General features: G+C 30.5%; 1 long non-coding RNA gene and 2 pseudogenes across 2 annotated transcripts; 1 reads left to right on the top strand and 2 right to left on the bottom strand.

Moving 5' to 3' along the window:
* Nucleotides 1-442: 442 nt before the first annotated feature.
* LOC121174741 (ABSCISIC ACID-INSENSITIVE 5-like protein 1) lies at nt 443-1,192 on the bottom strand (annotated as a pseudogene).
* LOC100800607 (anthranilate phosphoribosyltransferase, chloroplastic-like) lies at nt 1,191-15,591 on the top strand (annotated as a pseudogene).
* Nucleotides 4,423-7,876, bottom strand: LOC106798433 (uncharacterized). 2 transcript variants are annotated; one of them, XR_001388016.3, is made up of 2 exons: nt 7,549-7,876; nt 4,423-4,822 (listed from the first exon to the last, which is right to left on the bottom strand). It is a non-coding gene; the product is annotated as an uncharacterized lncRNA (long non-coding RNA). The 2 variants fall into 2 exon arrangements; XR_001388017.3 differs by having other exon boundaries at nt 4,423-4,818.
* Nucleotides 15,592-15,770: the final 179 nt, after the last annotated feature.

Raw genomic sequence — 15,770 nt, 5'->3', positions numbered from 1 at the left:
GTAGACTCGGGCGAGTTTGGATAAATTCGTGAGTCTGCTCCGAGTCCGTGGGTTTACGAAAACCCGAAACGGCGTTGTACGAAAGCCCCCTGAAAATGATTCTCGCAACCCTGTCTACTCACTCACTTTGTCTTGTTCAAGTTTGGTTTGGGTGCTGAGCTACTCGTGTCGTGGTGGTCCTCGTCATCGCTGTCGTGCTGGACTGTTGGTCCTCGTCTTCGCAGAAGATTGAAACTTGAAAGCCCTCATTTCATGACCTAGCTCCAAGCTTTGGTGAATGAAGTGAATTTTATGCATGTTAGAGTCTTCTTAATTTTCTTTTTAGAAAAACAATTAATATTCCTTTCCAGATTCTTGAATGATTCTTCCATTGTTGCATAATTTTAGCATAATTGTTTCTTATGTACACTCTTTTCTCTGTTGAGAAGCATAATCGTATCTGTCATAATTGTCTTTCTGACCAACCTTTAAACACTATATAACGTGCCACCGATTCTTGATTCTTCAACATTTTGCGCTACCTTCTCTCTATTGCCACTGCAGGAGGGCCATCAATGATCCTCTTCCTATTACCCTTCCTACTTGATTCTCCTAAGCTTGGACATTTTCCACAGTGTCATTTGTAGTGACATCCTTTATAACTAAGTTGTTATTATGTGCCAACATGTTTGTGTTTCAAGCCCATTACAAGACACACTAGATCTTGTCCTTATTACATGCCTGAACCTATAACTTGCACTCAATGGTCCATTACTTGCAATGTTACCAATTTGATTCTGATATAATAATGAAGACTTGAATAGTGATGATGATTCTTGTACCACCCCAGCTTTTACTAGGAAATCCTCCAAAGTCATTTCCTCAAGTGTTTGCTGCCTTTTGAGCAGTGGCTCATTCCTGGCAAGGCTATTGTTAGCTTCATTGTAGTGTGGTTGGCTTTTGTGGATCTGAGACCAAGGGTGGGTAGTGGCTGGGAAATGGTGGTGGGTTCGATTGCTACTACACTTTTACCCTTTGCAACTTCATCAAGGGTGGGTAGTGGTGGGTTAACTTGGTTGTTATCATCAGAGTTCCAAATGCTAGAAAGGAATTCATCCATGTTCATGGATCCTAAGCTCTTTCCATTCTTGCAATAGAACTCATCAAGGGTGAGTGAGAGTATTGAGTTTTGTTTGCTTAGTTGAGAAACAAATTTGCATCAAATCAAGTGCATCAAATTAATAACTTGATTCTAATTTTCACGGAGAGATTTTAATTGAACATTAATAACTTGAGTTTTGTTTGCTTAAGTTTTGTATCGTATGAATTTATGTTAGATTGAGTGTGGATTGTGGACTATGCTAGTTTATTGAATTATTGCTAAAGTTTATTATTTTCATTTTATTTAGGGTTGAAATATTTACTTATAATTTTATATAAAGGAATATTAATATATTTTTTTATTTGAGTAAATTCTTACGAGTTTACGATTTGATTCTACGAGTCAAGTTTATGGAACCTCCATGATTCTACGTAAAATCACGAGTCTGATAACTTTGGTCATGTGCTTTCTAGATAATTCATGGGCTTACTTTCTAATTTACGTAATTTTTTAACTTTTGGTGATAAGAACTAAGGATAGACTAAAAAGATATTTTTTTTATAAAGTTCAGAAATTAAATTATATGTTATGAAAGTTTGAAAACTAAATAAAATTCATAGAAAATGTAAAGATTAAAAACATATTTTATAGATACACAAAATTAAAACCAAAACCAAAACAAAAGAAGTGGAGTATAGAGAACATGTTTCGAAGGAAAAATAATTTAATTTTCTGGATGGGAATCTGAAATAATTCAGTTTTATAAATTGATTTTGAAAAATAGTTTAAGTTTAGATTATGTTCTAATAGCTCAGTTACAATTCAGTTATTTTTTATTCAATATGTCACATGAACACGCTCTTTTCTCTCCCTTCACTCCTCGTCTTCCTTCTCCCTCTCCCAACCTCAACTTCCAACGCCGTTTCTTTTCCCGCCCTCCAATTTCTCCCCTCGCTGAATTGAAATTTGAAACGCTGATTTCCGGGGTAGATCGGAAGAGGAAGCCGAAGCATGTCTGGACTTGCTGCTGCACGAACCAAACGAGGCCTTAATCAGCGCCCTTCTCGTGCTTCTTAGAGCCAAAGAAGAGACTTATGAAGAAGTGAGTAAGGGTCTATTTGGAAAAAATTCTCTAGAAACACTTTCAGAAACAAAAAAATAAAAAAAGAAAAATAAAATGGATTTTTACAAAAACTAAAATAAACACTCATTAGTTAATTTATAAATGTCATTTCATCTTTTACAAAAAGTATTTGAGAAAACTTCTCAAATTAATTAATAGTTAGATAATAAAGAATTCATTTTAATAGGAAGAAACTAGTCTCATTATTTTTTTGTCTTAAAAGTATTTCTAATGAAGTTTATCAAACATGGTTAAAGTAGAAGTAACTTGGGTGCATGGTTGGTAGTGCCGCAAGCAAAGAAAGTTTCAGTTCTCAAATGTTATTTATGTTTGTATAGGTTGTAGGGTTGGCGAGGGCAATGCTGAAACACGCGACAAAGGTAGAGAGAGGGTTTGGACGATGTGGTTGACATCGTGGGAACCGGAGGGGACGGTGCCAACAACACGGTCAACATTTCGACTGGTGCTTCGGTTCTCGCTGCGGCTTGTAGTGGCAGAGTTGCAAAGGTCTGTGTGTGTAAGCGTTATTTGCTGTGTGCGTATGAACTGAAATTTGAAATGGTTGTGATGATGGTCTATGAAACACCAACACGGACACGGACACGCGAACATTCATAATGTCTAAAATGTAAAACGTAATATGGGTATTTGTGTCGGTGTCAGACACTGACACGGACGCGTGTCGAACACTGGACACACGACAAGGAGCTGAAAAATCCGTATTTCATAGGTGATGGTTGGTGTTGCAGCGAGGAAAGCGTTTGAGTTCTTCTGCGTGTGGAAGTGCTGACGTCGTATTAGAAGCTTTGGGAGTGGTCATGGACTTAGGCCCTCAGGTTAGTTAGTGCACAATGCAAATTACCAATTACCGAATGGAGTCTCACCCTGTGTTCGGTTCTACTGAAAGTGCATAGATGAAAATGAAAGAGCTATGAAAAGAGATGAAAGTATCTTTTCTTTGATGTTTGGTTGCCCCGAAATAGAGATGAAAGTCTTTAAAAATATATATTTTTCTCGTAAAATTGATATATATCAAATTTTGATTCACAGTTAGATTTGGATAAACTACATTTTACAACCTGTTGGATCTTTTAGGATAAAAATTACTATAAACTATATAAAAATTATCACAAATTAAAGAAAACTGATACAAATTATAAAAAAATTGTCACATTATAAAAAAATGCCAAAATTAAAATTGCATTGCTTATTTATTTTGCTTCGGTAAGTTGTGGTGATTTTTATCTTCCATAAATTCTCATGTAAGTTTGAATTTACTTGAACTTAACTCCAAATCAAAATTTGATACATTACAATTTTACTAGAACAAAAGATGTATTGAAAATTTTGTAGGAATAAAATTCAAACATTTCCAAATATATAAGGACAAAAAATATATTTTAATCAAAGATTTATTTAGACAATATTCAACACTTAGTAAGAGAGAAAAAATATAGGTGATATGATATGATTGAAATAAATAAATAAAGAGAAATAAGAAATGTTGGTAATGTTTTTAGAAATAATGAGATGAAAGCTGGTGAAATAAAGAGTGAAACTCATGAGAAACTTTGTTCCGAAATTGTACCTCGTTTTTTAGAAAGATGATGAATGGACACCCGTATGCTATTTAACATGCACTATTAGAAAATATGCTTTCTACATCGGTTATTTATAACTTTCAACATCGGTTTTTGAATCGATGTTGAAATTACCGACGTTGATAGTATTATCGTTAACATCGGTTTTTTAAAAACCGATGTTAACGTAAAATTACCAACATCGGGGTTATATAAATAACCGATGTTGCTAATATGAATTACACCCAGAAAATGTATATTAACGTTGAAAGTTAACATCGGTTTTTTGTAAAAATCGATGTTAACGAATGTGTTAATGTTGACAGTTAACATCGATTTTCTTGATGTTAACGAATGTGTTACTATTGACAGTTAACATCGGTTTTTTAAAAAACCAATGTTAACAAATTTGTTAATGTTGACAGTTAACATCGGTTGTTTGTAAAAAACCGATGTTAAAGAATGTGTTACTATTGACAGTTAACCTCGATTTTTTCAAAAAACCGATGTTAACGAATGTGTTGCTATTGACAGTTAACATCGGTTATTCAAAAAACCGATGTTGTTTTCAGGAATTTTTTTTAAATAATGTCTCTATTTTTACAAAAAAAATCAAAATTTAACCTGTAAATTTAAAATCAGACCACACCACACACAACATATATCATTTGCATTTTGTTTTCAAATAGGTTTTAGCAAAAAACTAGCTATCAACAAAGGTTATTGAATATTAAGATGAAACAACAATTATAAAAAATGTAATGCAAAGTATGTAAACTAATTAAGTTACATAGTTGTCTAACATCCTATGTTTGATTTCTAACTTTTAGATAATATTGTGCTCATTGTATGGGAAGTATGTAAACAAAAGGACTATGCACAACATAACATAACATAACATAACCAGGCACCAGTAACTACTATTACCTCTGACAAAATCACAAAACTGCACTGTGGACAGGCCCAGTCACGGGGTCCCCCACTTTTTTAGTCACACACCACTTTCATCCAAATCCACACCTATATACGTTAACCTAACTAGAAATTAGAAAATAAGAGAAAAGTTATTGCTGCCTCCTTAATTGGAAAATTTGAGATCACAAGGGACAAAATTAAACTATATGCAGAAAATAAGAGAAAAATTAATATTTTATACATTTATCCGACAGCAGACAGAATTGGATGCGTCCAAACTAGAGAATAGATTAAGAGATATTGGCTAAGCCAACAACCAACATTAATTTCATCCAAGAATTGGATGCGTCCAATTATACACAGTATATTCATGGTATCTTTGCAGAAGATATTGTTAATGGTAATTGCAATCATGCATACAAGAGGAATTGACCGTGGCACTCGTAGGACCACATGGTCCTTAACGTTCTCCAATGATAAAAATTAAAAAGTGTCAAATTGTCATCCATCATCTTACGGTGAAAAATTCGAACATTCTCAAGAAAAATAGGAGAATGAGCAGGGAGGGATATGGAGGAGCCATTCTCAAGGACAAGTATTGCTATGCTATGCTGTTACCTAAATTTAAAGGGAAAACATCACACTGCATCTGTCTAGTGCTGGACTTCATAAACTATTCTCAATGTTTTCTCTCATTTCACACACAAAGTAGAAAACAGCTGTTCAGAACTATTCAACAAAATTTACAGTAAACAAGGTTTCACTGTTTGAAGTTAATGTCAAAACTGTTTACATTGCATTTTATAATCATATTATCATATACCGTATGATAAATTATTTAGTTTATAATAATAATATAAATATAAGATAAACTTTCATTTATTCACAGGATAGAAATCTATTCAAATTGATAATGTATAAAGATTAAAATATTTACCATTTTTTATGAAAATTAAATTCTTTGCGATTTTACACGACAAATTTATACTTATAGGTCTTCTTTTTTTTGTCCAACCAACTATGGCAATTAATGCTCCAATAAAAAAGTGTGGCCCATGAATTACGTTAACCATCCGTGGCATAGGACTAAACTAAGACCCACACTCTCTTGACTTTCCACTAAGTCCAAACAATCCATTTATATACACTCTAGTACCTTGTACCCCATTACAGCAAAATATAATTGAAATTGAAAATCAACTCTCACCTAAAACAAGGACCACCCTTTGCCTGCATTCCCTTTTCTACCAAGTGTATTTTCTAGTCCTCACCCAATGTTAATTCCTTTTTGTGGTATAAATTAAGAGTTGGCTTATATGTAGTATTATATTTTACAAGAAGCCATTGGCCATTGGGGTTGGGGAATTCGTGTGCAAGGGAAAGCAAGGGATGTACCTACTAGATATTAGCTAGCTCGAAGCAAATTAAATATATTTTTACTTCTTTTAATTTAGTGTTTTTTTTTTCTTACAAAATTATTATTTTGGTTTTAATCTTTATAAATTATGTTTTTTCTATTTTTCGTTCTTAAAAAACTTTAAATAATATTTTGAACAATGAAAAAAGCAAAAAAAAAAAAAGTACACAAATTCCTGTGCAAGATGTTACACTCATACAAACAAAATACAATATATGCAATTATTTTAATATAATCAACATATATATTAAAAAATAAATAAAAGAAATGAATGAAGGGGTCCAAGTATATTATGCCATCTAAAAAATAGACCTATAGTGGGACCCACATGGAGCATCTAAAAATACTTGGCTTTCAGCCAAGGAGCAATTCGTGTGGCCTTAATAATATGTGTTTTTATATATATGCAGCAAAACTTACCACAGTAACATGAAAAAAAAAATTGGTGTTTTTAACTATAATTTTTATTTTCTACAAGGACTAGATTAGTGAACCAAATAAGATAACATCTAGCTTAAATAAATTAACTCATATATGTATTTTTCTTTTAGCTCTTTTATTTTATTTTTTAAAATATATTTGTTTATCATATCATTAATTTATTTCATCTATTTGTTTTTTCTCTACTCCTATCTATTTTCTCTTTCATTCCCTTCACATACAACTCATTTGAGGGACAAACATGAAATTGGAGAAAACAAATCAAGTAAAAAACGCTTACTCCAAAAAATAATAGTGTCATCTCTTTGTGAGACCAAAACTATCTACTTATCACTATGCCATGTGTTAGTATTAAGGAGGCTTAATGCCCAGGCCATTCCATGTGTTTGGCCCCACTACCAATTAAGGCTCGTGAGATAGTTAGTCCCAATCACAAGTCTTTTCTTTGCACCCTGTCATGATGATGCTCTAAAACAAAAGGCAGATACAATTAGCTACGAGTCTCACACAATAAGAAAGCCTTTAACTTTGTGACCTTGTCAATCGAAATCCGTATTTTCTATTGTTTATCTAGTGTTGGTCCATGCAAATGTAGTATATTGATAATTTGATACTATATCATATCAACTTTATAAATAATCTTTTTTCCTCATTCTTTCTGAAGGGTTCTGGCACTGATTTCACGGGGGATTGCTTTGTTTTTGTTTTATTCAACCGATAATGAGATACTGATTTGCCAAAAACCTTTTTCTTTTTTGTTTGATTGTTTAGCTTTGTTTAACAAGCTTGGAAACTGGAAAGGCATTTTTAGGGGAATAGAAACTGGGGATGGAAAAACAGCAAAACCCCAAATTACTGCTAAGAAGCTTTCACAACAATTCGAACAAAACCCCCAAATTCATCAATTAAACAGCAACTCTCACCATAAAGAGAGATGTAGCAAACTAATTCAATGAAGAAAGAAACAGAGTTACGGGGCTAGCAAAGATACCAGTTTCGGCATTTCTGACATTAGCAAAGATACCGGCAAAGATGAACATACAGCAACTCTCACCGGGTTTTGCCTCTTGACTTCTTTTTCTAACTAAAGAGACGCAGTCCCTACAGGTGTGATTTCGAAATCAATTTCCCTAAAAATAAAGGGTGAAATTCCTAAAAATAAAGGGTGTTACAGTGAGGATGGCAGCTACTCTTCCTGATGACAAGGGCGGCACAATGAGGATGGCAGCTACTCTTCGTGTCTCAGCAGCGGCGAGGGAGAGTGAGTGAGCGGCGGCAAGAGAGAGAGAGTGAGTGAGTGAGGGAGAGTGAGTGAGAGGAAGGCGACTTCTTTTTTATTTTTAATTCCTGAAACACGAAGTGGTTTAAATCTTTTAAAATTCACTTTCAGTTTCAAAATTCACTTTCACTTTCAAAATAGTAATAGATTTTATGCCAGAAGTGATTTATCACCTACAAATTAGATAATTTTAGTTTTATTTCTTATAATTTTTATTTAACGTCTAATTTATTAAAATACATATTTTTAGTTCTTATACTGAGATAAATTACATAAACTAATAACGTGATAAATAAATCATTCAAAGTTGATATAAATTGATTATATGACATAATATTTGATTAGTAGAATAAATTAATTTCAACAACTAAAAATATGTATTCTAGTGAAATTATGGATCAAATAATTTTTTAGTTACAAATTTTATTTTTATTTTAAATTAATTAATTTTTCAAGACATTTAAACCTTTGTTATAATAAATTATTTCTATTTTAGTCGATAAAATAATTTTAATCTTAATTATTAATTTATGTATAGTTATATGACTCCAATTTATTACCCTTAATTCAATATCACTCACGTACATATATCCGTCCGTCATGTGAGAAAATGACATGTAGTTTAATTTAATTTAAATGCAAATTACGTACAATTTAGAAGTGGGTGAAATAGTAGTAGCTTCAGTAATCAGAAGACCTCCCTTGGTAGCTCTTTGAGAGTAATATAGAATAGCATGCGGCTGAGCAAAGTTGTTGTAAGATCTTGCTCTAAATAGTGGCGCCAAAACGATTCTGAAGATGCAAAAGCAACACAATTATATAAAATTTATATATGTACTTTAAAATTTATATATTATAAATACATTAAATGAAAAAAAAAATAGAAATATAAGATTAGTTAAGTGATTAAATAAAGAAAGAGGAGAAAGATTGGGGGTTGGATCTCTCGCTCTTACTCGAAAAAACTAAAACTAATAATTTGTTGATGAAGAAGAAAAATTAAACACCAAGAGAAAGTACCTGTGTGAAAGATTTAAGTTCCCCATCTTGTAAGGAGTAAGAAGAGGGATGACCTGATTTTTTTGTTCAACCATTTTTGTGTAGAATTCTTTGGCTTTGTCTTTATTATTTTGATTGTTAATAATTAAATCGAGAGGAAGAGGCTGATCTAATATTATTTGTTGCCTTCTTTCCAATTATTATTCTAATATGTAACATTGTAATTTCCTTGGGGATGGCCAGACCAAAACTTAGTTGGAAGAGGCTGATCTAAGCCTCGAGAGAACGATAACCGCATTATATTTATATTATATAAATATTAAATCGTATAAATTGCCTAATGCAACAAATAATTGCCAAATATAGCAGCAGCTATAACCAACACAATATAATAAGGCTCCAGCCTCCCCTTCCTGGCGTCCCTGCTCACACAAAAAACAGAGGATGGGTTTTAAAATTATATAAGAAATTATGTATTACAAGAAAAGTTTTCTTGTATAATCCTCGTATATACATAAACAAATTGTTAGTTAATAGAGTCTAATTTAACTGATTGAGTATAATGCATAAGTTATTATATATCTCTGACATTTATTCCTCATAAAAAAACAAAATATTTAAATAAATTTAATTCATTATTTTGCCATTTACGTTACACCTAACCTAAAACTTCTTAATTACTTATTAGTTATTACGTCTGTGCCTTGCTATACTTCTTTATTTGGATATCCTAATTGTTTTGTCTTTGGTATTGTTATAGCTTATTACATGATGACTTTGGTGGGCATGATCTTGGAAGAGTTCAAGTTTTAAATTTGAATTATTAGCAATTTTGAGATTTAAATTTGCAGATCTTTCATTTTAATTTTAAAATTATAGATAAAATTGTTAATTTTTGAATTTTATAGATATGTTAATTTTTAAGATTATTATTAATTATTGAACTTTGTAACTTATTTATAGATAGATTAGTCGATAAATGTCTTTTATAGATATCCTAATTTTGGATTTCATTTTAATTATTAACAATTATTTTTTATATAATAAATTATAAATTTTTTCTATTTTAAATAATCATCATAATTAAAGTTTTTGACTCTATAAAACTCAATATAATTTTAAAAATTTGGATCTTTTTGAGCAAATCATTATAATGTTGATTAATTTTCATGGGATATAATCACATTTTTTAAAATATGTATCTTTTTAATGGCATATATTTAGTATTATGCAAGAATCATATCTTAAATTAATTTTTAGAATTTTTTATAAATAACAATGATTTTATATTTATTCTGAAATATGTCCATTGAAATAAATCATTTTATCAATCAGACTAAAGAATTATTATTTTTGTCTTTTCTTGGTTGAACAGTTATTATATATTTTTATGTTTAACTTTTACGAATAAAAAAAATTAATCAATCCGATCCTACACGGGTAGTAGTCACACATTACACTTGGACATTTGCGGTAGACCGATCTTTGACAAAAAAAAAATTACGCAAGATTTAATTTCTATAAAGAAACCATATAATTTTTTATATCATTCATTAGTTAAAATTTATTATTACTACAATTTTTAGGATAACTAACATGAGAAAAAAATTGTACATGATAATTTATTATTAAATATTAGTGTAAAAAATTAAATTATTAACATACACTATTTACTCTCTTTTTTTAGTAGCATCCACTATTTACTCTTAACACAGTGCATTTGGTAATAACCAAAATATTCAATTTCACCTCCATTTGTATGTTGGTCATTTAAGCATTGAAGAAAAAAACTTTGCTTAGTCAAATGACAAAAAATATGGCGAAGTCTGGTCAAATTTTGTTGATTAAATAATAATAAAATTAAAATTACGAAATTCATTTTAAAAATTTAGTTTAATTTTTAAATGTTTACCTTTTGAATTTATAATTGTTTCTTAATTATTATATTTTTTTAATTAAAATATAATTAATAACGCAATATATGATTTTTTTAAAAATATACAAATAATTAAAAAAAATTATATTAACATCGGTTTTTTGGAAAACCGATGTTAACATATCATACGTTAAAATCGGTTTTTCAAAAATCGATGTTAACTAATGATGTTAACATCGGTTTTTAAAAAACCGATGTTAACATCATTAGTTAACATCGGTTATTAAAAAATCGATGTTAACGTGTATGCATTAACATCGATTTTTTGGGAAACCGATGTTAAGAATGATATTTTATTTACAAATATGTCACCGCGTTTAACTTAACATCGGTTTTATACAAAACCAATGTTAATAAGCCGATGTTAAAACTGCTTTTTGTAGTAGTGATGCTATTAAATACCTAATAGAAGAGAGAGAAGCATAAGTATGATAAGTATTATAATGAGAAAAATATTTTTTGACACCCAAAAGTTATTTGACACCTAAAAAGAGAGTGAAAGAAAGAGAAAAAAAAAAACATAAGCATGATATGTGATATGATGTGATAGGAAGAAAGAGACAGAAAAAAATTAAAGTTGTTGATGGAGTGTGTAAAATAGGCGTGTGTTGAAATATTAGATAAAGAGAAAAATGAATAGTGGTGGAGTGTTTAGAATATCACGTTTAGTCTATTATGTTTTGCAATTGTTTTGCTTTGTTACATTCTGTTTTAAAATTTTATTTTAATTTTTTATGTTTTTGAAATATATCATTTTGATCATTTTTTTTTAATTTTGTGTTAGAAATTTTAATGTCCATTGGTGTTTTAAAATAGTTAAGTTAATATAGTGACGATTAAAAATCGTAACTATCTTTTATTATTTGAAAAATTAAAAATTATTAATTAAGTAAATAAAGAAAAGATAGATTTAAATTAATGAACAATAACAACTTTTACTTTTATATTATTATTATTATTATTATTCAATTTAATTATTTAATAACAATAATAATTTCATTCATCAATTATTCTCAATTTCATATATATATATATATATGAGAAAAAAGAAAAATTAAAATTAAAAAATACTAATAAAGGACTAATTATGAGAAAAATAAGTTTGAGTTGATATTTGTTCAACTTTTTTTCTAAGAGTGGGTCATATATATAATTTTACACATAAAATTAATAATATTTATATTATATTTATTATTTATTAAAAGTTAAAAATATTTAAATAATTATGTAAAAAAAAATTGGCCTCCTTTTGATACACTTAAATTCATCCGTGCTGCCCCCTCCCGTATATTATTTTTTATATAATAATAATAACTATAATAATAAATAGAAATAATATTAATAATTTGTCTTTCTATTTTGTTTGTTTCATTAAATCGCTCTCCCTATTTTTTAATTGACTGCTAAATTTTAAACATTGACTAGAAAATTGACCAATATTTTCTTAACAATTTTTTTTAAAAAAAAATATTTAAGGAATGACTAAAATCATGATTCTTGGAATAAGAAACACATTCCTTTACCATTATAAGTAAGTGTTAATTTGAATATTTGGTGTAAAATATAGTATTAACATATTGGTTCTAATCCTTCTTTCAAGGACCATGGTTCTAATCCTTCCTCAAACATTTTTAAAGTTTTTATTTTTTAAGAATATGCTGGTCAACTTTTTAGTCTAATCAACATTTAAAATTTAACAATTAACCGTTAAAATTAGTTTTGGGGACTCAAATAGTGAATTTTGAAATATAGGGGAACTTAGATAGTGAATTAAAAAATAGGGAGCAGATTTGGTGAAACAAACAAGATAAGAGAACGGATTTTACAATTAAGTCTAATAATTTAATTATGATAAAAATAAAATAAATAAAATGCACATTCTCAAGAATGAAATACCAATGGACTTCTGTAAAGGTACATAATCAATTATGCCTACACATAATCAATTATACTCCTTGTATATTTAAAGAAAAACATTACCACATGTATATAATCGATTCTTGATTACTTGTCTATTCATTAAAAAAAAGTTTTTGTACAAAAAAAGGAAATATATTCTTAGTTGGTCTAAAATGGAAATTATATAAATATTTTTTTTATCTACCTTACAATTTTAATTCAAATTTTTTATTTATTTTACCCTTCTTCCCTCTAAAACAAACAATCTTATTTTTAATCTCTTTTTACTCTCAGTTGTCTAGTTTTTCTTTTTTTCATTCCACCCAATCAAACACAAGCTTAATGACCACATTGGGACCCATTTGTTCATAACCACAATTGTGTCGACAATGTGGTAGGGTTTTTGGATTTGGAATTACCACATTGTGACCCATTTTTCCACAATCGCAATTATTTTAAGTTGTTCTGGGGGTAATCTACATTGATCTTAAATGCTGACCTTTACTATGCAGCACCAGACCCTTCTTTCCCACAAACATTCGGTCCCTCTGTTCCTTTATTTTATGTCTCTTTATAAGCTTGGGATCCAAACATAGAGGCCATTGGGATCAAAACACAGGGCAAAAGCACACCAAATCTAGCACTCAATACATGTACGCCCACTCTACTGAAAAGGAAGCTGCTAGCATACTAATAACAGGAACCAGAAATACACACAGAGAGTTGGATGGGCTAGGTCCTGAACAAATGCATTGGGTATACCAAATGGCGACTGGCTTTGATTTAAGAAGAGTTGGATGTTACACTTGCAATGCCTAGCATAGGGGCTAAACCCTAAACACACAATACATGTCTAGGTATACCAAATGCGAAAGTAATACAAAACTTCTTCAACTCAACAATTGCAAGTGAACCCTTAATACTATCACTTCTTCGAGCAATACAAAACAAAAAACAAAAAACATCTTACCTTGACGAACAGTTGCAAGTGGCGACACCACTCAAAGGAGCACGACTTCGGCAACGTGGCGGCGGTGGGACCAACATGACGTTCGGAGGTCGACAAACGCGACAATGTTAGGGAAATGGCACAATGTGAGGGTGGTAAAGAGGGACATAGTCGATTGGAGCTTTTGGTTTCGTTAGACAATACCTTTGTGGAGGTACACCCAAGTATATAAATCACAGCCTTTACGACGGTGTATATCTAACACCGTCTTTGTAGGTTACTAGGTCAACGACGGTGTCTAGTAAGCCATCGTCTTAGATAAGTTCCAAAATGCCCCTGCCCACGATACAAAGACGGTGTTTCATACAAACGACGTTGTACAGTACATCCAACACATAAAATAGTTATATATTTACGTAAATGCCACCGCTTTCACTACTACAACGGGTTTCATACGACCGACGTAGAGTGTGCGATGTAAAATAAAGTTTTTTTAGTAGTGTCTGATTGGAGAGCAACACTAAAACCTTCAAAATTGCATAAACAATGCTAATCTCTCGGTTAATGTTGACTTTATCTAATGAAATTGAGATTGTATAACACTGTAGTGTATTTCTGGTTGATTGTAGAAAATAATAGTGGTGGGCTTGTTGGTTATTTTGCCGTAATATATAAAGGAAGCTAGTTAAGCTCTAATATAAACAGTGTTCACTAGTATGCATTTTTATGTATGTTGATTATATATGCGTGTCTTCCACTAATAGGATTTATCATGAACAGAAAGAAATTGTTATTGATCAATGTGTTTGGTTATTTGTTTTTCTGTTTTTGCAAATTAGGGGGTAAAGAGGTGTGTGAATGAAGCTGGGATGGGGTTTATGATGTCTCTAAAGTATCACCCAACAATGAAGATTGTCATACCTATAAGAAAGAAGCTAAAGATAAAAACTATATTTAATATATTGGGTCCAATGTTGAATCTAGCACATGTACCTTTTGCTGTTGTTGGAGTATACACAGAGGACTTGGTAAGTTCCATCATGCAGATTTGATCGATTATGCATTCAAATAATCTTACCGAGGTGACTTTCCTTTCACTCTATATCATTTACATGCAGTGTGATCTTTGCAAGTTTTTCGAAAGCGAAAATTTTGAGTTAAGGACATAATATATAATCATGAACAAATACATTATAAAAGTTCTGTTTGCTTTAACATTTGTAGTGTGAATATTGATAATTTTGAAAGCAGGTTGGATTTTGAAGTAATTGATTTACATTACATTCTATGTCCGAGTTAGCTTTTCTGTAGTATCAACTTATTTTAGTTTTTTTTCTTTAATTATTCTTTATTCCATAAACATTGGTCTGTGAAGAAACTGAACCCGGGCTCCTGGTTTTTTCCTTCGTAATCTTTTATTTGTATCCTTCTAAAGATTTCTATAATTAATTTGAATAATTCATCCCTATGGATTGTTACTAATCAAATTAAAACTCTTAAATTGCCTAGACTCATCTTGAAGAATTGTATCACAAATTGAATTTGACACGTTTTATTGGGTAATTGTATTTGACACATAAGCATTATGAGTTATGTAGTTTTTCATACACTTATTTCACAAAATTTACTTTTATTTCTTACTTTTGTATATTTTTATTCTCGAAAAAAAGGGAGAGACTGAATGGTTGAGGACCAATTGTTCGTTCCTTTCTCCATCTATGTCATCCCTAATAACTAATGAGCTATTTGTCATGGTCTTTTGCACAGGTCTTCAAAATGGCTAAAGCATTTAATAGATTTGGCATGAAAGGAGCTTTAATTGTCCATTCAGGTTTGGATGAAATGAATCCTCTTGGTAAGATCTCTAGTTGGTTTTTGCATATGAAAATAATTTTTTTAACTTACATTTAATTAATCATTTTGTCTTTACATTTCAGTCCCTATACCTAGAAACTACTTGATTATTCCGTAGACATACACTTTTTAATTACTTATAGTCTCTACACATATATTTTTTAACCCGTTTTAGTCCTTAAATTTTTGGATGATAGAAACTAAATTGGATTAAGGGTATTCTTGATTTTCAATTCAAAAAGTGCTTTTGGGGGTTGAATGTACTTTTGGAGAATAAACTCATTTTGGTAACATGTT

The sequence above is a fragment of the Glycine max genome, chromosome 4 (assembly GCF_000004515.6).
Source record: "Glycine max cultivar Williams 82 chromosome 4, Glycine_max_v4.0, whole genome shotgun sequence".
NCBI lineage: Eukaryota > Viridiplantae > Streptophyta > Magnoliopsida > Fabales > Fabaceae > Glycine > Glycine max.
Note: the sequence above shows the minus strand (reverse complement) of the source record. Positions and strands in the feature narration are given on the sequence as shown.